This window comes from Podarcis filfolensis (genome assembly GCF_964270895.1).
Source record: "Podarcis filfolensis genome assembly, chromosome: 3".
Lineage (NCBI taxonomy): Eukaryota > Metazoa > Chordata > Lepidosauria > Squamata > Lacertidae > Podarcis > Podarcis filfolensis.
In genome coordinates, this window is record NC_139606.1 from 25,977,915 (window position 1) to 26,005,744 (window position 27,830).

At 42.9% G+C, this 27,830-nt stretch overlaps 1 long non-coding RNA gene across 1 annotated transcript; it reads right to left on the bottom strand.

Moving 5' to 3' along the window:
- Positions 1 to 3,356: 3,356 nt before the first annotated feature.
- LOC310759807 lies at positions 3,357 to 27,484 on the bottom strand. The gene is made up of 4 exons (XR_014546509.1): positions 27,390 to 27,484; positions 6,031 to 6,168; positions 5,071 to 5,189; positions 3,357 to 4,094 (listed from the first exon to the last, which is right to left on the bottom strand). It is a non-coding gene; the product is annotated as an uncharacterized lncRNA (long non-coding RNA).
- Positions 27,485 to 27,830: the final 346 nt, after the last annotated feature.

Here is a 27,830-nt window from a genome sequence, read left to right on the forward strand (position 1 = left end):
GGCTCTTGAGGCAAACCACAAAATGGCATCCTCTTCCCTTCCAGGGAGGAAGGGGGGGAGTGAAGATCAGCACCAGGAACAAAGAGGGAATAAAGATATACATCAGAATCCGCTTCCCTGTGAATTTTGCCACCTGAAGCGGTTGTCTCACCTTGCCTCATGGGTGAGAAGGCCCAGTGTCCATGCACAATTTGCTGTTCATGTATCTGGAGGATGTGACACTTTATCAAAAATGGGGTAGGGGAAGCTGGAAGCAAAGGGTAGGGGACAAGTTTGATATCCAACGAATTTTGGACCACTCGGGTTATTCATCAGGGAGTATAACATGGAGAAGTTTAATCTTTTGTTATCCTATCTGCTTGTAGGAGAAAGTACCCCATTGCTTCCCAGTTTGCCTAGGGTTTCCTGCTTTTTGATGCACTTTATCAAGAGTGGACTGTTTCTTGGGTGTTTGGTATTATCCACTCCTTTCTCATTACAACAGCAACGTACCAGCAGGACTTTGAATAGAGAGGATCAGCCTAAGAAAATGCATGAAAAGGTGGATGACTCATCAAGTGTTGCATGGTAGGCTAAACAGAAGCATGACATTTTATCAGGTTTGGTGACTAGACACCGATAGGCAGGCTGTGTTCTTCAATGACATGAAATTATAGACCTTGTCTAGTAAAAATAGAAACTGAATGAATCAGTGACAGCTTTGGAGGGGAATTTCCTGTTCCAAATGTCAGTTAATAATACTTGATATGAAGTGTTTGATGCCAGCAGATCAAACCATTTCCAGAGTATTCTGTCGTTAGAAACCAGAAGGAGAAGGCCAACACTGAAATTGAGAACGCAGAGGTAAAGAGTGATTTCTCTTAAAATGTATTCCTTCGTTGACACTGGAAATAAGCAGCTATAAATAAGTAAATAAGTAGTTGGGGCAGAAATGCAATTCATCTCACATCTGAAGGTAGATTTACTGAAATTGAAGCAATATGAGAACCGAAACACAGCTGTCTTTAGAAATTTGTTGTTCTCTAAATTTCAAAATGTAATTTTCCAGCTCAGTAATATGTGCGGAAGTACATCTTTAGAGGAAAATACATAAAATGCACACATTAATAAAAGCAACGCACAAAAATGTGCCACATTATGGAAAACTGCTTTGCAAAAAATAGTAGGAGAAATTTGCACTAATATGGTGGATTTTCATATGGACTTTGTAAATATAAATAAATAAATAATACAAACTAATGTGGAAACATGGAAAACTGAACTTGAGACTGGAGAGGAACCCAAATTGTAGAGCTTCCCCTTCTGCCAGCGGCAGCTGATTTTTGGAAAAGCAGACCCTAGTCCCTTATGCGGTGAGCTTTGTGTGTAGTTTTGGAAAGAGAGACATCTATGAAATGAATGTGTAATATGAGAATGTTTCATTTCTGTATGAATTATGAAAAACAATTATGTAATGAAAGCAAATAAGCAAGACTTGGGGGTTCTGCCTATAGGGTATGGCAGCCTTGGCCTGCTTTTGCAGTAAAGAGACCAAAATAAATAAATAAAATGTGCTTTGGCTCCATTTGCGGCTTCTCAGCTCTATAATAATAACACAGGCGTGATTAGGGCCTGAGTTCTATGTTTACTTCTAGCAGGTTTACAGTAGGAAAGAGATGATTACGCCTCTTCAGTTTAATGTGGAAAATATTTACTTATGAATGTCCCCCCATGTAGGGATAGCTGGCACTTGCCCTAGAATAATAACACTTACCGCTTTCTGAGTGCTCTGAACATGGTGCATGCATTATCTCAGTAACCCTGAGACTGGCATTACTATTATTACACCCATATTGCAAATGAGGAGCTGACTGGAAGCTTCCCTAAAGCTACTCAAGTGAGTTCATGCTGGAAGTGAAACCTGCATATCAAGGGCTCTGGCAATTCTCAAGTCTTTCCCCTGATGTGGTAAATGCTAGTTGAATTTCACCTCTTTCCCCCTGCCATTACCCTGCAAAAGATAGGAAAATGTGACAAGGTTATGTTGTGAAGTAAATGTGAAGATTGGACTTGAGTCATGGTGCCTATGGCCCTAGTCATGTTCCTTTGCAGTGCTTCAGATTGCTCTGCTTCTGCATCTTGGCTTGTTACATGTAACATTTTATTGCTCTTGTATAGTATATGGCGTATTATATAGTGTATGAGGTGTTAGAGGACTGGATTGGTTTGTCTGCTTCCTTGTTTATTTTATGGAAGTCGGGTAGTGCCTCTGGTGGGGGCAATGGTGTAGCATGGGGGCACAGGGACGGTTGCCCTGGGTGCAAAATTGTTAGGGGGCACAAAATTTCAGCACCTGGTGCTGCCTCAATAAAGTTGGGTGCTTCTGTTGTTGGGCTCTGTTGAAAGTGACTTGTCCATACGAACCAGGAAGTGACCTCTCCAGAGAACAGAACAACTCTTCTTTTCATATCTCTGTGGCTCTGATCTCCTGAATGACATGGACACCGTTAGGCAATTGAATGTGCATGCTTACATCATCCATTTCCCTCCTTTCCACCTCCCCTCCATGCAGCCCTGGGCACTGGCAACCCATGCTACACCACTGGCTGGGGAAAATTCAGTGTTCCTTCTGGGGTAGTTTATCTGCCTTTGGTCCCCACCTTGCACTCAGCTCTCACCTGTGACTTCTAGAAGCTGCCAGCATATGACAGCAGCCACACCTTGGGAATGGCTTTGATGGGTTGACTAAACCAGGTGAGGGTAGCTGATGGGTCTCAAACCATCGGTGAGTTAGGGACTTCCCCTGCATGTGAAGACAGGCTCTGGCAGATTGAGCAGATGTGACCATAGTGATGCTTGTGATGCATAGTCCAAGGCAACCCCACTTTTAAGTCTGAAATGGGCAATGGTGGTGTATGCCAACTGAGAAGAGGAGGATCAAATGAGCCTCAAGCTTCCAGGCTTCTCAGAGCTTTTGAAAAACCCCATTACATCAGGAAACATGAATATGTATTCCTAATTGCAGAGTCAAGGTGGGTCTAATGGCTGGCCAATAGAGGAGTATCTTGTAAACCCAGATTTCAAGCTTGGTTCTCCACAGCATAGTCTTGGGACTCTGCCTACTGAATTAAACAAAAGATTGCTCAGGACTGGATTTTGACTGAAACTCAGGGTGTTCAAGGCAAGTTTAGGAAGGGATAATTTAAAATCATGTTGTGGCACCTTTCCCAGAGCTATCTTGTAAGTTCAACAGCGAGGGACATTGAAAATGTTCATTTCAAGATAACAGCTTGTGTCTTTTGAGAGCTTCGCTGGATGAAATAGCCATCAGCGCTTTCTGATCATGCAAATATGAGTACCGGTCACTGGAGGCAAAGTTCTTAAATGATGACTTTATTGTTCAATAATTCCCATCCCAGTTTTCTTAGCTACAGAGGCCCAAAGCATGAGAGTCACTGCAAACCAGCAGCGTTGCAGACTTGTGTTTTCCATGTTTCATGACTCCTTGAGATACGGTAATTCATTTGGGATTTAGACAGCAGGCAGGAGAATAATAGCTTTAGCTTTTCATTTAATGGGCTTCTTTTCCTTTTCATCATATCCAATGTCAGTAAAATTACATTCGAAGGAGCACATTTACATCAAACATGACTCACTATTTTTAATTAGAAATGCTGGCAAAAAATGATTGGGAACATGTCTTCTGGTAACGTTCATTTCACAAAGTACATTTCAATTGCTGCCTTTTTCTTTCTTTCTTTTTTAGGTCACCCCAGTCAACTGCAAAGTCTCCTGTTGGAAATAGTCCTTTTGGTTTCCTACATGTTCAGGACCAGAGAGAAAGGCAAGACAGCAATGCCTCATCCGCTAGCCTGGCTAGGACCATCTGCCATTCTGAATGGTCATCATTGGCAGCCTTTACACCTGGCTTCCTCGGAGGCCCCCTTCAATTGGCATCAGAAGATCAGGCAACACATCAAGGAATCTTCCACTGGTCTGTCTACGGCCAATGGCTCTTTGTTGGTGGTTGAAGAAAGCAGTGCAGATCCGAGTTGGATGTGACTTTTATCAGCCACCTGTAGGGCCTTGGAGGTAGTGTGGACATGTATATAATACTGAAAAAGAGGATATGCTTCACACACCCAGAAAGGACACAGATTTCCATAAAATGTGCACACACTAATTTATATGTATAGATGCAAATTCAGGAAGGATGACACTCAGTTGGTTAGAACATGGTGCTTATAACACAAATGTTGCAGGTTTGATCCCCATATGGGACAGCTGCATATCCCTGCATTACGGGGGGTTGGACATAGGTGATCCTCAAGGTCCCTTCCAACTCTATGATATGTATTGTATTTCTGTTTGAATTAAGTGTATACTCAATTCAAATAGAAATACAATACATATCACCATACTGGGGAAGACAATGATGACCTGTATGCCTGCTCAGTCTGCAATCTAGGCGTTGTTCACCATTCATGGGCAACTTTAAGGCCCCTCTTGCTGTCTCCCTTATCTTTAGGTAGACTTGGATGGGACAGACCTTCAAACAGAGGGGTCTCCTCCATAAAGTTGGTCATAGTAAAGGTAAAGGTAGCCCTGACCGTTGGGTTCAGTTGCAGAAGACTCTGGGGTTGCGGCGCTCATCTCGCTCTATAGGCCGAAGGAGCCGGTGTTTGTCCGCAGACAGCTTCCGGGTCATGTGGCCAGCATGACTAAGCCGCTTCTGGCGAATCAGAGCAGTGCACGGAAACACCGTTTACCTTCCCGCCAGAGCGGTACCTATTTATTTACTTGCATTTTGACGTGCTTTTGAACTGCTAGGTTGGCAGGAGCAGGGACCGAACAACGGGAGCTCACCCCGTCGCGGGGATTTGAACCACCGACCTTCTGATCGGCAAGCCCTAGGCTCAGTGGTTTACACCACAGCACCACCCGCGTCCCTAAAGTTGGTCATATGGCCACCTTATTTTAAAGTCAAAAAGTGGGGTAAATATTCTAAAAATAAATAATGTATGCATGCATCCCTTTTGGGGCTTATGATCTTTCCAATTGTATGATTCCATGAATCTTAACTATTGTCACCTGGTAAATGCAGGCTTTCGTAGATGTAAAGGACAGGGCAAAATGACAAATGGATTGAACCAGGAAGATGAATGCTTTGGCTGCAATATATTTGATGTGGAGTGGCACGGTACACAGGCCTGCAAAGGGAGAAAGCAATATGCTACATTAGTCAAAGCAGGATATAATGAAGACTATCAGCCTACAGGCTGGTAAGTAAAGGACAGGTATTGAACATGATGAAGGGTAAAAGACAGCAGAATTGGGCTACGTCCTAGATGTGTGAGTTATGGGCATGGGAAATGTCAAAATAACCTTGAGTCTGTGAGAATGATTGCCGCAGAGGATGTCAATGGCATCAACAGATTTGTCAGAGGAAATTATGGAAATAAATTAAGATTGATGCAGGTATCAAATAAGCCATCAAGCCCCCGCTGTATTTAGTGTAAGAAATGACAGGAGCTAAATGAACGTTGTAGAAAGGTTTCTGAGGAGCTAGTGGCTCCAACAAATTCCAAGAAACTCTGCAAAAATCGGGAAAAATATTACAGCAATTAAAATTGCACGAGTCAATTTTTTTCATTATAACCTTAGAATAAATGAGGCTTCTATTCCTAAATGTAGTGACAAAGAGCTATATATAGGCAAGGAGTATTAATTATACATCTCTTGGTTGGGGAGTAATAAATCTCAGTTGAGTTAATGTCATTAATTAACACAATTTGATAGGGGACGATATTGAGTTGTGCTGAAACCCTAGGAAAGGCCTTTAAATATTCTTTGCGATTCTGCGTTTGCCTCTTTCAGTGCTCGCTTTACCTTCAAATTGGGAAGCTTGTTGATTCATTTTAGTGTGGGGAAACTTTCAGAATCACAAGCAGCTGAGAGCATTTACCAGAGGAATAGAATATATTTAACATTCTGCTATTGCGTACTGTGTTCTATAATAATAGGGAGTGCCTCCCTGTTTGCTCCACTTACCAACTCCATGGAGAAAGAAAAGGAAGAGAAGTCCCTGGCGGGTCATGGTGGCACCTCTTCCTTCTCTTGAGGTGACCCATAGAGAAAAAGTCAACGAGTGACCATTAGTCATGATAGCCATTTGCAGGCCTCCAGTTGCTGGAGAAAAATAATAGGAGAGGATTATTGCCTCCATGCCTTGCTTTTGGGCTTCCAAGAGGCATGTGGTCAGATACCGTGGGAAACAGAATGTTGGACTTGGGACCCTTTGTCTGATCCGAGACAGCTCTTCCGGTGGCCTCACTTTCTAGGAAAACTAATTTAATGTAGATGAAGTATTTCCCAGCTGGCCCAGTTGTCATAGATAGTTCTGTTCAGTGGTGGCTGGTGCCCATTGGCATACCCTCCAACATTTCTCCGATGGAAATGGGGACATCCTATTCAATAATAATAATAATAATAATAATAATAATAATAATAATAATAATAATTTTATTATTTATATTCCATCTGGGCGGCTTCCAACTTATATAAAAACATAATAAAACATTATTTTTTATTTTATTTTTTTTAAAAAACTTCATTTTGTAGGACTGCCTGTCTTCTGAAAGTTGTATAGTTACTTATCTCCTTGGCTTGGGGTTGCATAACACCATACCCTCCAACATTTCTCTTCCTAAGAGACTTCCTAAGCATAAGTGGGACATTCTGGAATCAAATCAGAAACCAGGACAGGATTTCCCCAGGAAAATAGGGACACTTGTTAGGATTTTTATCCACCCAAGCTTGCTCAGCAGATAGCACTATGTTGTTTATATCATGTGAGTGCCTGAGAGCATGAGACAGGAAGTCTCAGAACTGTTGGAGTATTGCTGGTGAGTTTAGTTTCACTTCTGTGTGTTAGGCTGTTCTGTACTGATGCTGAGAGAGCAGTCATGCTGGTGTATTCTTTGTATATAGACTGTTAATAAAGTATATATATATATAAGTATATAAAGACTGTTAATAAAGGGATGCAGGTGGCACTGTGGGTTAAACCACAGAGCCTGGGACTTGCCGATCAGAAGTTCAAATCCCCGTGACGGGGTGAGCTCCCGTTGCTTGGTCCCTGCTCCTGCCAACCTAGCAGTTCGAAAGCACGTCAAAGTGCAAGTAGATAAATAAGTACTGCTAAGGCGGGAAGGTAAACGGTGTTTCTGTGCGCTGCTCTGGTTCACCAGAAGCGGCTTAGTCATGCTGGCCACATGACCCGGAAGCTGTACGCCGGCTCCCTCGGCCAATAAAGCGAGATGAGCGCCACAACCCCAGAGTCGACCACGACTGGACCGAATTGTCAGGGGTCCCTTTACCTTTTAAAAGTAGTTTTAGAGATACTGATGAACTCTTCTTCTGCTATGAGATGCGAGGAGATGAGCGTGCTCCTCTCAGGAGGGAGGGATCTCTTATCACCGGTCTCTCTGGACTGAGGGAGATTTACAGCCAGAGGGTGGCCACCGGAAAGATGCCCCTGTGTCTTGGGGGGAAGGTGGTGGCCTTCCCAGGTGTTTTTCCAACAACTTGGAGGGTGTGCATTGGGATTGGTAGGGCAGAATTCAGTGAGATCAACAGTAGGTAATGACAGAACCAGTGGCAGGCACTTCCTGCACCCTTCACCCCCTGACTTACTATATGTAAGAAGGCTGGCAAGTAGGGCACTAGCTGAGGGGAAGCTGAGGTTGGTGGGTCAGTGAACCATCCGCCATTGGTTCCGTTCAGGAGGGTGCCTAAAGTGCAGCGATACGAATCCCCCTCCCTCCCTCTCCTCGGTTGTTCAGCACAACTTCCATTACTGATTCCGAGATACTGCTCCGAAGTTTGGAGAAAAGGCCACAGGGCGTTTAAAGATACTGACACTCTTCGGATTTTATGATCCAATCTATTATTATATAAAAAGATAGTTTGTTCAGCTTTGTCTCCAATACTTCGCTGTGTCCTGGAGCAGGATATAATTCAGTTGTGGGAAATGTCCTTATGATTCACTGACTGTTACTTTGCTCTGCACATATCTCGATAATTGCCATCTTCTGACCACACAGCTTTAGACAGAAAATATATCCTGTGCATTCATATTTCATCCACTGGAAGGCTGCAAGGGTTTCCCAGGCCTCGTTTCTCCCTCCCCCCCCCTTTGTGAAGAAAAAGAATACATGTCCTGATTAATTTTAATCTATCTGAAGCCTTTTGGTTAGTAATTCTAATATCAATCAGAGTGCAATTACCATCAGTTGAGAGTGCTAATATTGATCAAGCCATAACTTGTATCATCAAAAGTTTTCTTTATTTCAAACGGCAAGCATGAAAAGCCACTGCCTTATAGTCGATGTAAGCCATGTCGCTCCATTGTGGTTCAGAGATCAACGCTTTGTGCTCTTTGAACACATTTTAGACCATTGACTGAAAAGCCAGTCTAGACAAATTCTCCTTCAGATCAACAATCACCACCAACATTGCAATTCCTATCATACCCAGCCAGATGGGAAGGGTATACATATTATTATTATTACAGTGGACGCTCGGGTTGCGAACATAATCTGTGCGGGATGCAGGTTGCAACCCACAGCGTTCCCAACCTGCAGCGGCGTGTCTGCACATGCACGGGTTGCAATTCGGTGCTTCTGCGCATGTGCAAAGCGTAAATAACCCGTTCCGGTACTTCCGGGTTTCGGCAGGTAGGTAACCCAACAAAACACAACCTGAAGCGTCTGTAACCCGAGGTATAACTGTATTATTATTATTATTATTTAGAAAATTACCTCTCAATTCTCCACCCACCAATGCTAGGCATGGTTCTACACTAAATGCCAGCGTTTCCTAATTATAGCTCTGATCTGACTGGTATGGTCTTTGGCTGATTGACACCCGATGCCCTTTTAAAATGTCTTGCGGAAGCAGGGAATGTTGCGGTTGTTTTTGTTTTTCTTATGTATTTTCTTTTTTCTTATTTATTGTGTTGTTATGTTGTGAATCACCCTGAGATCTATGGGTATAGAGCAGTGTACAAATTTAATTAACAAACAAACAAACAAATATGAAAAGTAAAGGGGAGCCACCATTTTATTGTTTTTTTGTTTTCATTTTGTATTTGCTGGTATTGTAATTATTTGTGTGTTTTAAACAGATTTTATATGTGTATATAGTTCTAATTCTATTGATGTTTAATTATTTTTTTAATGATGCTTTTTTCTATGTTTTTAATGATTCTTGTTTTTAATCTGTAAGCCGGCTTGAGTCATGTCAGAGAAAAAGGTAGAATATAAAATCATCATCATCATCATCATCAACAACAACAACAACAACTTGTGTGCGCTATATCAGGTTTAGATGGTTGATATTTTGTCAGTATACGTCGTGTTTGTATTCTTTTGGTTTGGATATAAGTAAATATATATTGCTTGTTTTTCATTGTTACTAGATTCCATCAAAAAATTATATACCATCATGCCAAGAAGGGTTGCCTGCAAACGTATGCGGACTTTGGACAGAGAAAGGTTCCCCAGTGAAATTCATAGATTTTCTGGTGTGTGAATTTGAGTTCTCAGAATAAATTTGCTCCAACCTGCTTAAGGCACAATACTGTCTACTTAGATGGGAGAGACATGACATGTAAAGGTAACTGAGCAACACAGTCATGGTGTTCTTTAATGCTGACTCCTGCCCAAAGTAACACATTGCTCTGTTAGCTTCCTTCCACCTTGGCTCTTGCCCTAAACAGCTTTCAAGCCAAGGTCAGAGCAGTAGTTCAGCATCACATTCCCAGGGGCACCACGCCATAGAAGAGAGCCTAGTTATCTGAGCTTCATGATTAATGAGCATTGTAAAGGCTGACAGGAGGGGTGGTAGGAGCTGACATTACCTATAGAAATGCATGCGGATGGAAGCAATGCTTGAAAATTACCACTTGGATTATGGGTTTGGATTGGGCCTGTGTGCTGTGCTGGTTAGGATAACTGATCGCCAAGGCTGGGATGTGGGCAAAAGTTTGAGATGTCCTTAGAGACCAGAACCAAATGCTGGGCAACAAAGCTAGAGTAAATCAAAACCAAAGGACAAGACACAGGAGGATGAATTGAGGAACAAACCAGATTTTATGACTTAAAAACCAGGGCAGAAGGAGCAAACTGTAAGGCAGGATTGTTATGTACTGAAGTTCTCACCCTGGGCCAGCAGGGGGATACTGTAGATAGTTCAGGTCCACATTGGCAAATAAGGGATCGAAAGTGACGTTCAGTGATTGGATAGTTACAGAAAATGGTTACTGTTGCGTTCTAGTGGAGCTCTATATAAGCAGGCTGGCTGAACCCTTCAGTTCAGTTCTGTTCTGGCCTGTGAATAAACAAGAGCTGTTTGAAGAATCGCTGTGTCGTCTGATATGTTCACCCACAACTTAACAAGGATCATGAAGCAGGCTGGAAATCAGGACCAAAGAACAAAGGCTACATCAGGGGTGAAGATTACCTCCAGTCCATGGGCCTAATTTGGACCATCAGGCAATTTTGGCCAAATCATGCCGGCATGCTGTATATGACATGTAAAAAAAGTACAACGGTGGCTGGGCTGGGCCAAAAAGAGGCTTCTGAAGCACTGCTGGTTGGCTGGTTGTCAGCACTTCACATGCAGTGCTTCTGAAGCCCCTTAGATCAGTTGATTGGTGGTGTTTCAGAACCGATGGGCTTCCGAAGCGCCGACGATCAGCTGACTAGCAGGACTTCAAAGCACTCTGCAAAGAACCTTGTGCTGTGCTTTGAAGTCCCACTCACCAGCTGATTGCCAGCACTCCACCTGATGGTGAAATCAGGTAATGGACTGGCAAGTGGTCAGATCCACTTCCCCACCCCTGGGCTATTCAGTAAAGGAAGACCTTGTTGTTCAAGCAAGACATAGCTGAAATAGGAAGCCCTCTTTTACTCTGTCCTGTCCAAGTGGATCCAAAGATCAACATGGATGGGTGGTGTCTGGCTGGGCTTTGCAGATACTCCGGCCAATAGTCCCAAAATGATTTGGATATAGAAAAAAGAGGGCAACAGAAGAAGTGTAGAACCATTAAAACTATGAAGAGTGTGGAGCCATTAAGTGTAGAGTCAGACCAATTAACCATGTCACAATGAGTCTCCATGCCTACTGCCAGAATATCCTGCAGGTGAGTGGCACTTTCCATGCTACAACCTCCACAAGGAGCAATTGCCGCATTAGGCAGCCAAATAGTGGCTGCCAACTTTAGAATATGTGCCGCAAGGGTTAGATTGCTTGTGACCTGATTGTTTCTGGATCCTCTCCCATCTACCTTTCTGTTATTTCTGCCATCTGCCATTACAATATAAGAAAATCACTTTTTCTTGCATTAAGTTCAAGACTGGTTATATCATCCGTTACTTCTCCTAAACCACTGGAGAATGCCCTGCAGGACTCAGCTGTCAGAGGGAATCGGGCCCTAAAATGATAATCAGTTAATTACTGCCAAAATGAAACCGTTCCTATTCCCTTTGGGTGCTTTTTGATCGATTCACCAGTCACTTTTCAAAACATATGCAAAAAAAGAGAGAAAAGCGCCAGGAGAAAATAGAAACAATTCCCTTATGCCTTCTGATAAACTTGCCTCTGCCACCTGCAAAATCCATGCCAAATTCGCTTGGAAGGCTAAGGGGAAATGGGAAAAAGCTGCTGATTTTTGTTTGTGTGCACAGCTACTGCAGTTGCTTAATTAAGTCAGGCGGTGGAGGGCAAAGTTCAACTTTGTTCTTTGCTCTTTTCCTATTCCAGACTTTTTCTGGGATACGTTGCGTTTTTATTTAGGATGCCGTTGGGAAAAGCTGTTGCACAGCCATAACGATACCCAGTGTAATGAAAGGCAGAGCGACCCTTCTTTGTTATAGCCATGAAGATTTTGAAAACCATTCTGGCAATATTAAATTATTGCATTTGTAGCCAGCGTATCTTCTGTGAGGGAACTCAAGGTGGTCGGCAGGCAGCCTTCCACCCAGGCACTGAAGAGACCCAGACCTCCTTGACCACAGCAAGGTTGACGCATCATGCGCCTTCAGATGATGTCCTGGGAATAAGTAATCTTCACCTTGAAGTTCTTGAGCACATGATGTTGAAGGTCAGAATATATCAAGCTGTGGCACTTGTTTATGTGCAGAGCAGGACTGCAACCCAAGCCCTCTTTCCCTGCCAGTGGGGATGCACAAAGTGATGTGCCTGTTAGGAGCTCGTCCTACACTCAGATAGGACCCTGGTAGAGACACATGCCCAACTGACATGTTCCCTCCCTCCTGGTTGATCGTTCGGGAGCTTCAAAACCTTTCTTCTGCCCGAACATCACAGCAACTGATGCCAACAGACATCGGCACACTTAGGGATCTGCAGAGTCTTCGCAGCTTGTGTGACAGACCTCAACAACTCAGCATTTTGGCTAATCTACTTTATTTACATATAAACACACACGGAGCACTGCAACATGGCTCCCTTTCTCTCTAGCATCAGACAGCAAAGAGAAAGGACAATAGTGCCACTTCACGGAACACAGTAACACAAACACCCTGTCTCCGTCACTTCCCACAGTTTGTGGAGTCAAAACATACACCGTCATGTGATAGACAAAAATCCCATGACTGCAATCATGGAGCAGGAATTCTAACAGTGCCCACTGCCACATGTACAGCCCTGCCACATCCAGCAGCCTGGAGCTGGTGCAGCAACTGGGCCCAGATCAAGCCCCATGCCATAACATGACAGTAGTGAAAGTGCTGTGGAATCCGATAGATTCCAGGCTAGCTCAGCCAATCCCTGCCCTCAGAATGCCCCATTTCAGAGTCTTCCACTGGCTGCTGTGGAGATCCCTCAACATGCATATGCCAGCTTAGCCATGGGAGAGCTGGGTTGAGGGAAGGTTCTGCTTAATGCAACACACCCACCCAGCCTGGTTTAGGAGGTTTCGATTGCTCCTGTTACCTATTTAGTAGATGAAGTTGATTAGTGGTACATAGAAGACCAGACCCTCCAAGTGTCCCTATTTTCCAGGGACAGTCCCGGATTTACAGAAGCTGTCCCAGTTTCTGATTTGATCCCAGAATATCCTGCTTTTCTTAGAACAGCCCTATTTTCATCGGAGAAATGTTGGAGGGTATGAAGTTATGCAACCCCTGAGCCAAAGAGAGTAGTATACAAACTTTAGAAGACATCTGAAGGTAGCCCTGTATAGGGAAGGTTTTTAATGTTTAATATTTTGTTATGTTTTTATCTTTGTTGAAAGCTGCCCAAAGTGGCTGGGGCAACCCAGACAGATGGGCAGGATAATAATAATAATAATTAATAATAATAATAATAATAATAATAATAATAATAATAATAATAGAATAGGATGTCCCTATTTTCAAGGGAGAATTGTTGGAAGCTATGGAGGACTGCTTCAGTGGCTGGATGAGAGATGGGAAGGCCTGGAAAAAAGCCAGAAAAATGGGGTCCCCCCCCCTCACGGCTTCAAAATTTCCGGAATTTTTACATCTCTAGGCATATGTGAAGTGGTTCTCAAGCACTAGAATGATTTTTGCTTTGCGTTTTGGTACTCAAAGTTCCTTTCCATATAACCTTCATAAAATAAAAGTTTTGGTCACGTTCATTTTTTCAGCTGTGCTCAGGGTGGACAGAAACGGTATTTCTACGTCCTATATCAGATTTCACCCTCAATATAAGCATAATGGCTGGGCTACAGTACAAATGCCAATTCATTCACCACAGTGCTGATAAGGACTGCAAGCTTTGCTGCTATTGACTAGCTTTCCATGTTCTCTCATTTGTGGAATATCTTGAGATGGCAAAGACATTCGGTAGAGATCTAAGGATCATTGCAGTAACAGAGCTCTTCATTAAGAGAACGTGTCACAAGAGTTCCCTTTCTGTGTCAGCGGAATAAAAAACGGGTTATCCCTTTGTTACCAGACAGAAAATAATGGTTTGGCATTTGCTTTAGATGTCCCCAGCAAGCTTCTATCTTCCATATCTATCTGTCTGTCTATCTATCTATCTATCTATCTATCTATCTATCATCTATCTCTTCATAAACAGATATAAAACACCTGCAGGAATGGCCTTTGATGGTTTTTAGGTGGATTTCACTTTCTCATTTGAAGTCTAGGAAGCTACTCTTGCTTTCTTAATTTTAAAGCAGTGTGTTTTGAAATGAACATATATTGATTGTTCCATTTTCTAATTCTTATTTCTTGAGGTCTCTGGAATTTCCAGGGGCCTCTCGGCTTCCCTTTGCGAGTGCCAGTTCTCCCATTGAGATGGGATGCTGGTTTCATTGATCCTCTCATTTTTCATAACAAGCCACTATTAAACACATACTGGGAGGCTGCCCTTAGCTGTTTGTAGCTGAGAAATGGAACAGGACAAATACAGTGGTACCTCGGGTTAAGCACTTAATTCGTTCCGGAGGTCCATACTTAACCTGAAACTGTTCTTAACCTGAAGCACCACTTTAGCTAATGGGGCCTCCTGCTGCCGCCGCGCCGCCGGAGCACGATTTCTGTTCTCATCCTGAAGCAAAGTTCTTAACCTGAAGCACTATTTCTGGCTTAGCGGAGTCTGTAACCTGAAGCATATGTAACCTGAAGCGTATGTAACCCGAGGTACCACTGTACTAGGAATTTGCTTTTATCATGGAACTAATGAAAACAATGAACACGAAGATGGGAGAGGAGGGGCCTTGTAGCAGAGGGACCACAGCAGACCCAATCCAGCACCCAGGTCACCTGCACACTATGAGAGATGCATTGCATTACTACTGATAGACTTTTGGGGGGGGAAATGTCCTTGGATGTACGGTTATTACCAGGTATGTTGAATTCTGCTCCATCACTCTCGTCTGTATGATATCCTGTGGTCAGCAGTCAAAATGAAGCAGGTATCTGAAGTTAGTGAAACTCAGGAACTGATATGATCATAGCATTAAATGGCTGTAGGCTGGATAGCGGAAGCAAAGGATGTAGGCTTTGATCTTCTGGAACACTTGGGGGTTGCCTTCTTCCCCTTTTCCAATGTGATGAAAGCTCAACTTCTGCTAAGAGATCCAGTCCAATTTACTGAGTGCTAAGATGATAAATGGCTTCACTGAAAACCAGTTTGACTAGGTGAGTTTTGAAACTGTTTTTTCATGGTTTTAAAAAAGTTGATAAAAGCTTATTATCTTTCAGAAGTAACGGAGGAAGAAGAAAATCTCCCAAAGTGAAAATTGTGATGCACAGTTCCTCTAAAGAAAAATAAAATATAAGAGCCTTACGTGTTCATCAAGTGTTAGTCAAACTCATCCATTTATTAACATTTATCAGTTTCTGAACACTCTAAAAATAACAAAGCGAAATGATTTACGATATGTATACTGCTCGGCCATTACCTTGATCCAGAGACAGTTATGCATGAACAGATCTAACAAATTTTTCCGCATGGGGTGAGATCACTGGGAGAGGAACGGGAGTGCGGAGGGAGTGGACCGTCTCCGGCACCACTATTCAGGTAGGAGGACATGCGCTGCACACCCCGCGCACGCCAGGCGCCATACCCCCACAGGCAGCGCGCCACGGCCCCAGAACACGCACCACGCCATGGGATGCACACCATGCCCCCCCCGGAATGTGCACCACGCCCACGGGGGCCACCAGCCACACCCCCGCCTGCTCTCCGCCCCTGGTAGTGGAGCATGCAGCTTCACCACTGGGTGAGATCCTGCATTCTCACATAACCTGGTCATGATGCACAACCATATGTGTTAAGGCTTCTCCACATGACAACATGTTTAGTTAGCACTCATCCTGAGTTACTTGTGCAAAGCTTAAATGCTAGTTGCCCAGTCTTTAGTGAGCTTTCGTTCTGATTTGTTTGCTGGCAGTTATAAGGCAATGAGCACTCATCCAGATTTGCTAGTGGGGTGCTTAAACGTCTTCCCATGAATCATTTCTCTTTTTTTTTTTTATAATATTTTTATTCAAGAATTTTTTCCATATAGACATAACATACATAAACATACAAAGACAAAAACAAAACAAAAAAAACATGTACCATTTCATATCCTAATTTCTTGTACCTTTCTTCCCCGACTTCCTCATGCCTCCCTTTTCTGTATTCCAAATTCTTATCGATTACTCAGCAAATCTTCCCTTATTTTAATTTAGATTTAAACTGGTCTTCCTTATTCTCCTTGTCTTAACCATTGCTAATAGTAACCATTTACTTTCCAGTCCAACATCATTCTAACTTTCATTAACTTTGTGATATTTCTTTAAATAGTCCTTGAATTTTTTCCATTCTTCTTGCGCTGCTTCTCTTCCCTGGTTTCGGATTCTGCTCGTCATTTCTGCCAAGCCCATGTAGTCTATCACCTTCATCTGCCATTCTTCCAGTGTGGGTAGCTCTTGCGTCTTCCAGTACTTCGCAATGAGTATTCTAGCTGCTGTTGTAGCATACATAAAGAAGGTTATATCCGTCTTTAACACCCCTTGGCCGACAATACCCAAGAGAAAGGCCTCTGGTTTCTTGGGGAAAGTATATTTAAATACCTTTTTAAGTTCATTATAGATCATTTCCCAGAATGCCTTAATCTTCGGGCAAGTCCACCAAAGATGAAAAAATGTACCTTCAGTTTCTTTACATTTCCAGCATTTATTATCAGGCAAATGGTAAATCTTTGCAAGCTTGACTGGGGTTATGTACCACCTATATATCATTTTCATAATATTTTCTCTTAAGGCATTACATGCCGTAAATTTCATCCCGGTGGTCCACAACTTTTCCCAATCAGCAAACAAAATATTATGACCAATGTCCTGAGCCCATTTAATCATGGCTGATTTAACCGTTTCATCTTGTGTATTCCATTTCAGCAGCAAATTGTACATTTTTGACAAATTCTTAGTACTGGGTTCTAACAGTTCTGTCTCCAATTTTGATTTTTCCACCTGGAAGCCAATTTTACTGTCCAGTTTAAACGCTTCATTTATTTGATGATAGTGCAACCAATCTCTCACCTTCCCTTTTAATTTCTCAAAGCTCTGCAATCTCAGTTTGTCCCCTTCCTTTTCCAAAATTTCCCAGTATCTTGGCCACTTGGACTCCCCCATGAATCATTTCTCCATCCCATGCTTTTGGGTGCTTTTCTCTGTCAGTTTCTTAACTACACAAAGTCCATTTTGTTTTTGTTCTTAAAGCAGATGTGCTATGTTAGGACAACTGAGACTACGTTCACAAGGCAGTTTATTCTCTTTTCACAGCTTTCCTCTAAGGCTGGATCTAGACACGTAAAAAGTGTTTCAGGAAAACACACTGTAAACTTCATTATGGGAAATCATGTTGGCAAAAGACAGGACTCCACAGCGCCATCTGTTGCCGCTGTGTTATTGAGGCATCTGATCATAGCCTGCATTTTAATCAAGGCTTATATTTTGATCAGATTCCTGTATTCTAAAAATGAGCTTAAATTCACAAATGTTTCTTTCGAGACAGGAAACCAGCAGGCAAGGTCTTTGTCAGAGGCCCCTTTGGTTTATTGCGGTCATAAAACAGGCTGGGAGCAAAAGGTCACACTGACCATACAAATTATAGAATACAATCAAGGTTGCAAAAACACAATTAAATAGTAATAATTATTGTGCCTCCCATTAAACTTGAGCCACATCTTCCTAAGGTTAAAAGGGCAAGAGCTAATACAAACAACAGCTGGCTTGAAAGGGGGGTGTAGATTTAAGGGGTTGCTTTCAAAACTGTTTTTATAAAGTTCCTTTTTTACTTAGAAAAGGTCTTTGCTTCTAAAAATCTATATATGTTATGTATGAAATATATTGGCTTAAATGTAATTATGCAAAGGATTTAGAAAGTAAGAAATGTTAAATTCTTATGTTAGATTCTTATTTCATAGAATCATAGAAGAGTTGGAATAGACCACGAGGGCCATTGAGTCCAGACCCCTGCCAAGCAGGAAAAACACCATCAGAGCACTCCTGACATATGACCTCCAAAGAAGGAGCTCTTTCATAGATGCTGTGTGGGAAGATGAACAAAAGATCTGTTCAGATAAAATTAGCCACCATCTGTTTTGGAGTGAATAGGGCAATAGGGCAAAAGGTGAAATGTTAGTTAAGGCGCCTAGTCTAGGGCAAAAGGTTATCTGGTAATTAAGGTGCCTTGTAGAGGTTAATGGCTATTTGTTTGCCAATTATAAATAGAAGGAAATATAGCTCTTTGTCTCCCATAAAAGGTAATAGGAAATGGGTGTATCTTTTATGATTGGTTCTAGCAAACAGCCAATAGGAATTTTAACCAGGCTGATTGGACAGAGGCAGCCAAAGGAGGAGCAAGGGGGCTGGGCTGAGGGAATATAAGTGCTGGCCATAATGGCAGGAGGCCAGGCCAGAGCTTGGTAACCATATACCACTGTGCCTCACATTTATTTGTCTGACAAATAAATTATTATTTTAATTTCTCTATTGCTGCGTTGAATATTTCATTCCAGCTAAGCGTTAACCACAAGCAGGGTGCTACATTATAACGCATATAAAACACATTTTCTTTGCTAATGTAGCCAAGTCCTAACTGTTCTGCATTATATTTGAGCTTTTGCACAGCTTAAAAGACACTTATGGAACTATAGTGGAATATAGTGCAAGCTGTGTGCTCATTTTCATGTTTTTTGCTTCCAGGGCAGGGTGGGTGGGTAAAGGTAAAGGGACTCCTGACCATTAGGTTCAGTCGTGGCCGACTCTGGGGTTGCGGTGCTCATCTCGCTTTATTGGCCGAGGGAGCCGGCGTACAGCTTCCGGGTCATGTGGCCAGCATGACTAAGCCACTTCTGGTGAACCAGAGCAGCACACAGAAACATCGTTTACCTTCCTGCCGGAGCGGTACCTATTTATCTTTGCAAATAATATGAAAATGAGACCAGGGGTGTAGCATGGGAGGGAACAGGAGCAGTTGCCCCAGACGGAAAATTGGTAGGGGGTGCAAAATTTCAACACCCAGTGCTGCCTCAATACAGCTGTGCCCTTCCGTCACTGGGCTCCATTAAAAATCGATTCTCCATGCGAACCAGGAAGCGACCTCTCCAGACAATGGAACGACTCTTCTTTTCTTATCTCTGCAGCTGCAATCTTCTGGGTGATGTGGACACCATTATGCAGTTGACTGTGCATGTGTACTCCATCCGTTTCTCTCCCTCCCAACCCCTCCATGCAGACCTGGGTGCTGGCAACCCCTGGTATGCCACTGAATGAGAGCTGAACTTGTGCTATATTCCACTATTGTTCCAGAAGTGAATCAAATATAATGTAAGAGGTAACCTCATGAAAATGGAATAAACTGTCAAGTGAATGCAGCCAGTGTGTTTTAACCCACTTCAACCGTACAAACCAAAAGTTCTGGTGTGTGTCTGAATCCCTCCTGAGAACTAGTGACAGTCTTAACATCAGAGAAGGGCCTTTGTAAAGTGCCCTGGTCTTTTGTTGGCATTGACACACCTCCTTTTCCATTTTAGAGCGGCGATGAAGCTGGGACAGCGCCAACAAATGGAGGAAAAGCATTTGCACAACATTGCCCAAATGTTTGGGAGTGTTCCTTTCCTCCAAGGGTGGCTGTGCATTTGATTTTACATGGGGAAGTCCTCTATTTGCAGCTGTCCTTTCTTTGTTTCTTGTTCTTAAATTCCATCCTTCTACATGCTGGAACCCAGAGCAGCTAACAGCAGTAGCCACAAAGCACAATACCAGGATCACAAGACTTTAATTCAAGTTATCCACAGATCAGAAGCAACCTTTAAAAGCACAATTCAGCAGGCAATAAGCTCTCTTGTTTAAAATGTGCAGCAAAGTTCCAAGAGCCTGGTATTTGAAAGGCTGCCCAGCTGAGGCGCTGAGGCTTAAAGATAAAGAGCCACATGGAGAGAAAGCAGAGACCTTGCACTACACTGTGTGCACCTGGGAAACAAACAGAGAGAGCATCCAGGTCTCCGGGTCATAGCCTTTACCACTATGGCAAGAGACACACTGTGTTTCTATTTAAAATTATAGAAATTATTTTTTTTTTTGCTCACACACATATAAATCAGCATGGGCAGATTTTATTTTTAATTTTTTAAAATAAATTTATTTATTTGGTTTTTCAAATTAAAGTTTTACAATCACATATCCAATATACATATAGTATACATTATAAAAACAAGATGCCAAAAAATCTCCTGGACTTCCCTCCTCCCCTTTGTGGGTCCTCCCCTTAGTCATTTCCTCCTGCATCTTTTATAATAATCCAAATCTTTTACAACTCCATTATATCCAAAATTCACCATTAAACTGAAAGCGTTATTCCAATCCTACTAACAGTTTTAACTATTTGCAATGATTTTTAAGATCAATTATAAATTTCCCCCATTTCTTATTAAGATTTTGGTCTCCCTGATTTCTGATTCTTCTGGTCATTTTTGCCATTTTGGCATAATCCATCAACTTAATCTGCCATTCTTCTCTGGTTGGGACTTCATCTTCTTTCCATCTCTGGGCCAATGACATCCACGCAGCTGTGGTCACATACATAAATGATCTTTTCTGCTCCATTGGGATTTTGGCACAGCATGTGCCGATTTTGAGCAAACCTGCGCCTTCTTTAATCCTCTCTCTTTCTTGTGAGGGTGACCATTCTTTCAGCATGAGATCTACTCCTAAAATAGATGCACCTTATGTAAGAGGACAGGGACGTGGGTGGCGCTGTGGGTTAAACCACAGAGCCTACGACTTGCCGATCAGAAGGTTGGTGGTTTGAATCCCCGTGACGGGGTGAGCTCCCATTGCTTGGTTCCTGCTCCTGCCAACCTAGCAGTTCAAAAGCACGTCAAAGTACGGGGGGCCACTAGGTGGCGCATCGGAAGATGGCTGACAATAACATCTCTCCGACCCACACGAGGTAATTTGGAGGCTATGATGGGGGTTATTAGCCTCCTTAACCCCCCCAGGATTATGGGGGGGACGGCCCTTGCCTGCTGTGCCCTATACCACCCCCGAATTTGTGGGGGTGGGGGCACTAGGCACAAAGCCCTCCTGTGGGACTCCGGCACTCCTGGACGCCGTCCCTGATCCGCGCCTCTAGTTTGCAAGAATCTTCAAAAGAAACAATTTGGACGAGATAAATTGCACATACTTCAAGGAAAAAGGGGGAGTAAAGACTGCTGACAGAAGAGATCTCTGATAACAAGGCAAGAACAAAATATGAGAAGATACGTCAAGATACGGTATTGCAAATGACTGAGGGGGGAGGGGGAAATAAAAACTTTCCTATCCCTTTTTATGTGACTAACAAGAATCCCCTCCCCTAATGAGTTAGAACTTTAAGGACTTAAGCTGTGATTTAAGGCTGTGTGGAGATAAACTTTCGAACCAAAGCAATGTTTCAAGACGAAGCTGGAAAGTTAAGAGCTTTGGAATGACGCAGTTAAAAATGCCGTCGCCATCTTGGGAGGCATTGTTGGAGCTCTTGGGTCTGGGAGGAGAAAGAGAGAAATAGAGTTGTTTACATATCGTGGATTAACTTCTCTGTGGGACTTAAGAGCGAAAAAATGCCTGATTTATGATGGAAAGAGTGATGTTATCTACGAAGGAGATATATGGAAACCATCTGGACTTAAATTGGAAGAACGGGAAATTCACACAGGATTATTATACTTGCTTATCAGCTTAAGGAGACTAACAGAAGAGATCGTAAAAGAAAAAGAGAAATTATATGAACAAGATATGATGTGGAAACACCAAGATAAGACTGGATAGAATTATGAGCTTTGTCTGGACTGATTGGGACTGATTTGGACACTAACGCAGTAATAAGAAGATGATTTGAATCCCCCTTTGGATCTTGAAGTATGGGTTCCCCCAACAAAATTTAAAAATTTGGCTTTGTAATTTGGAATTTATGTGATGTGATTTAATTTGACGTGATTGGCCAGTTAATAAAAATTATTTAAAAAAAAAAACAAAAGCACGTCAAAGTACAAGTAGATAAATAGGTACTGCTCTGGCGGGAAGGTAAACAGCGTTTCCGTGGGCTGCTCTGGTTCTCCAGAAGTGGCTTAGTCATGCTGGCCACATGACCCAGAAGCTGTATGCCGGCTCCCTCAGCCAGTAAAGAGAGATGAGCGCCGCAACCCCAGAGTCGTCCGTGTCTGGACCTAACGGTCAGAGGTCCCTTTACTTTTATGTAAGAGAACAGAATCGAGGCTTTGCTTCAAATTAAATTTGGCCTAGAATCCATTTCCTCCTCCCCCCAAAAGCTATAAAAAGAGCCCCACAGTATCAAGACAGGGGGCCATTATCCTGTTCGCACAGTGGCCAGCCAGATGTCTCTGAGAAGCACCGTAGCAGGACCAGAGCTCAACAGCACTCTCTCCTTCCTGTGGTTTTCAGCAACTGGCGTTCAAAAGCATATTACCTCTGCCAGTGGAAGTAAGACATAGCCATCAGGGTTAGCAGCCACTGATAGCCTCCAGATACCCTCTCCATTCAGCAGTTATGGGAGGGAGATGCAGGATTGCTTTTACAAACCATGCTGGCACCCCCAGCACCAATGTACCACAGGGCTATATGTTGGAAAACAAGCCTCCTAGGGAGAGGTTGGCAACTCTCCCAGGCTCCCGGTCTTGTTTACCGGTGACCTCCCTGGCTGCAATCCCCGCAAGTCCAGGGTAGATCTCGATAGGCGACATTTCCCAGCATGGAAAATGCACACCCCCTCCCTCCTTGCATACCGGCAAGAGAAAAGAGATAGTCAGAAAGTCCTTTACATCTTGTTTATTTCTGACTTTGCAGCACTACAGAAAACATGTCCGAACAGTTCAGTGTTCAGCAAGCAAGAGACAAAGACTTCCTTCACATACGCAACAGGAAGGTCTCATATTACACACTGCACAAAGACTTTTGAAGCCTGTGAACTTCCGGGAAGATTCTTTCCCACAGCTAGTCACATCATGTGATGTAAACAAGCTACCAGTTTGCAGCTGCGTTGCTCTCATATCGTAACACTATATACCTCGGCAGCCCTGTGTTTGGCAGCCATGTGAAAGTGATCCTGTATGTTTAACAACAGGCTCCTCCTTCAAAGTAGGAGCCTTGGCCAGTCAGGCACAGGAGACTGAACACAGAAGTGGGGCTTGTTCAAAGAGGGATGGCATCCATTAGTGTATCTAACTAAGGCAGGGAGGGGAGCTCTTAATGCACCACCCAAGTTTTAACTGGCATTAGCTGTAGCCAATAGGGAACCGTGGTACGTAGGAAGAGGTTCAGTATGGCACAGTGGTCAGAATTGGGTATGAGGAGATTGGGATTAAAATCCCCACGCAGCCGCGAGACCCTTAAATGCCTCAATTTCCTGGCATTTTGGAGATTTGAGTACACATGGTAACTGCTTAACACCACAGATTAAATCGACTTTCCCCCCTCCTAATTGGATCAGACAGGTGAACATTTCGAGAAAGCCTGGCTGTATATTTGTTTTATTAATCATTCTAGTTTAGAATGAGGTATCTTCAGAGGTATCTGAAGAAGTGTGCATGCACACGAAAGCTCATACCAAGAACAAACTTAGTTGGTCTCTTAGGTGCTACTGGACATTACACACACACACACACAGACACACACACACAGAAATTATATATATATATATATATATATATATATATATATATATATATATATTTCTACTGCTTCAGACCAGCACGGCTACCTACCTCATTCTAGTTTAGTTCAAGAGGAAGGGGATATGTTTGGTTCTGGAAAAATAGCAAGTGTGTCACATTGATTTCCATACTACATCGTGGTTTCACCAAGCAACTTGCTTTTGTACTTAAGTGACAAAAATGGTTTATTCTCTTCTTGGAGAGAGAGAGTAAATGGAGACACTGTTTGTCCCGGGTGACACAGTGACAAAAGCCCAGAAAACAAGGTGTCAAAGGCACAAAAAAGTGTATAGTTAGATGCTTTTCTTATTTGAAGTGTTGTTAAGTCTAGGATTGGCATAGACCTTTGTTTACAGTTTCATACATCTCTTTGTCTTCCACTCAGATCAAAGGTGGTATTTTTTGATCAGAGAGAGGGGAAAGGTGTCCTTGGTTTTTGATTTATTCTCTGTATGCTACAATCTGTATTTGGCCTTAAATTAAAACTTCACAACTCCCTGTTGTTTTCAAACCCCACCCGAAAGAACTTGGCACTATAAAGGGAGCTGAAATTTCACTAGACTGTGTTCTTTCCCAAAATTATGTAGGTTGGAAAGAGGGTTTGCAAATTCACTCTTACTGATTCTGTTCTGAATGTCCTTCCTTAGACAATGTACAAAGAGGGCCTCTCAGAGAGGTCAAACTGTGAGTCCTTTGGAAAACATGGCTATGACAGAGCTGCGTCAGGAGTCGGCAAACACTGCCAGCTCTAAAATGTGAGAGTGTTACTTTTTGTGGCCTTCCACAGAGGTGTGGTATTCCTCCTCCCAACAGAGGAGCAGAAGCTGTGACCTTCCAGATGTTACTGGACTACAAATCCCATCATCCCTAACCAACACATGAAGAGCCACAGGTTCCTCATCCTTGCAATACGGCCATTAGAGACTTGCTCTGATTTCTGACATTGTCTGATACTAGGCTGGCCGTTTGCATGGCGCCACCCTTCTTATGGATCTCTCCTCCCAAGGATGTTTGATGGGCCCCCTTCTGTCCCCCTTTTAAAGAAAACTGGTAAACATCATTTTATTCCACCCTCCTCTGGGGCATCCTTAGTTTTTCTTACTGTATCAATAATATACAAAATCGGTTTGGTTATTTCATGGGCTTTGTTATTGGTTTTTAGCATTGCCGTGTTCACCTCCCCCTGCCTTGCTTACCTTGATTAATGTTATTACTTTTTAATGGGTTTTATTATTGCTCTATGGCATGTTGTTGGCCACCCTAAGGGATCCCTTGGAGCCATATGGAGTGCCATAAATGTCAACAAGCAAGCAAGCCAGCCAATTAATGCTGAAATGGAATGCTCTCTTTCAGCTAATACCAACTCAAGTCCCTGATGTGGGGAGGGAAGTTGCTTATGGAGGAACCGTTTGTATGTTGCAAATAGACACTGGGAATTTCAAGGTGTGTGTGTGTGTGTGTGTGTGTGTGTGTGTGTGTGGTGGCATCTTAGTGCATATTTGTGTGCTTTGTGTACAGAGGTGCATTACACATCTCGCCCAGACAGCGGAGGGTCCTTCCATTTGCAGGGCAGCTTTTGTATTGCTGCAAAAGTGTCTCCAAGTACAGAGATATTTTTCCCTGGAGGTAATAATGACAACCATTCAGATATATGAGAGAAAGTGAAGAGATGCATGCAGCGACGCCAATGATTTGGAGACCACATTGGTTATAGAATGGTTTGTGCTGGCTTTCATATAGTATATGTGGGGCTACCTTTGAAGGTGACCCGGAAACTGCAACTAATCCAGAATGCGGCAGCTAGACTGGTGACTGGGAGTGGCTGCTGAGACCATATAACACTGGTCCTGAAAGACCTACATTGGCTCCCAGTACATTTCCGAGCACAATTCAAAGTGTTGGTACAGACCTTTAAAGCCCTAAATGGCCTCGGCCCAGTATACCTGAAGGAGCGTCTCCACCCCATCGTTCAGCCAGGGGGTGAGGTCCAGTGCAGAGGGCCTTCTTGATAGCGGCGCCTGCCCTGTGGAATGCCCTCCCATCAGATTTCAAGGAAATAAACAACTACCTGACTTTTAGAAGACATCTAAAGGCAGCCCTGTTTAGGGAAGTTTTTAATGTTTTATTGTGTTTTTAATATTCTGTTGGGAGCTGCCCGGAATGGCTGGGGAAACCCATTCAGCTGGGCAGGGTATAAATAATATATAATTATTATGATTATCATTTATTAATTATACACTTTGCATCTAGAAGACACCAAACATTAATCTCTAATTAGAATGGGTATAGATGGGTGTTAGAGGGATCTTTGCTGAGACCCTGGCTGTTGGCTAAGGCCTTTGGTACTGAGTTAAACTAAATATCAGTCTAATATGATTCAAGGTTTTGCCTTACTGTTTTAATTGTGAGCAAGAAATCCAGCCATAGTGTTCAACAAGCACCTGACCTTTATAGCTTTGGATTGATTTAATGCCAGATGATCTGATACTGTACAAATATTAATTTACATCATCTGCACTTTGTGTTCGCTATGATTGCCTAATTTTGGAGAAAAATGAGTTTCGGTCATGCATAGGAAAGAACCGAATTACTAATCTAAATGCTTTGAATAGTCTGAATGAAAAGATGTTTAAAGGGTATGTTGTTGCTGCTGTTAATAAAAATAAATGGCCCTAATACAGAGATGTTCATTCACTGCCATGAGTTCCGGATCGTGTTACATGGGAACATCACCTAACCTCTCTCCCAGTCTGCTCCATTTGGTATGTGTTTAGGAAATGCATGGATTCGAATTCCCTCTGAAGAGAAAACAGAAAGCACTGTAGGCTGCAGTCCTATGTATATGCAAATCTGAACTACTTCTGAGTTAACTTAACTAGGATTTTGTGATGAGAGTAGCAATTGTCCACTTGGACCTTGCATTTATCAGGTGCAGGTCCAAAGCAGGGATTTGCCCAGAGAAAGTCAAACCTGTTTCTGCCCAACTTGCCCTTATAAGATCAGGATTTTTGCCCACCAACCTGATAAAAATCGGAATTAGTGCCCAGATGACTGGAAATAACCTTTATATGTGGGGAATTGTTATTTAAACGACATCTATTTTTCAGTAAGGAAGCTACGATTGCATCAACAAAAACCTGAACTTGCATCTATATGGATCTTTATTTTGAAAAGGAATTGCAGTTGTGGGGGGAGTGTGAGCAGAGGATCAAATCTGTTGGGAAAGCGCAACTCTGCATTCGAAGCAGGCTGCGGTTTCTTGGTAGAGAAAGGGAAGTTTGCACATGCTCTCCTCTTCAATGACCCTGCAACATTTGTAATAATAAATGAATGATGTATAAGACGGCAATCCTATACGTACTGAACGGAATGGGACACTTCTGAGTAGACATGCTTAGGATTGCTCTGTAAGGCTATTGGGTGTGTGGGTGTGGGTGTGTGGAGAACCTCTGTCTCTGGTGCCAAATATCTGGCCCTTGGGACTCTACTTGGCCCCCAATCCCAGACCACATCATTTGTTGACCCTGACCCTTATCCTCCTCAGATGTTTCAAGACATGAGTCTTCAATGCATTCAGTGTAATCACCAAAGTTTGGGGTTTCCCCCCTAAACAATGGAACTTACCTTCCCCCCGAACAATGGCACTTACCTTCAGTTCATGAGGCCAGTCTCATTAGACCTCTGAGAGGAGCATCAGCAAGTTTTGCAATTCTCTATGCCTTCACTGCAGGGCATGCAGGGAATACTAAGCAGGGGAAAAGTCTAAACTTAGAAAGTGACTGGTTTCCTCTCCATGGAGATATGGATCACACATCTAAGTAGGAGGAAGAATGCCATGTTAGGAGATTTAAGCACCAACTCCTAGAAAGGCTGCTACTGCACTCTGCTGGTCTGTTTCATGTCAGCCAGTAACTCTGCCAGAACAACACTGCCATAGGGACTTTGCTTTTTAATCACAATGAAAGGGCAGTAAATATGGGAACTCTACACAAAGTTGTCCAAAAAGCATCCACACAGTGTGCATATGGTTTGCCTCAGCATGTTAAACCAGGAGCAGCAAGCCTGAGGCCCTCTAGAGGTTCCTACATCA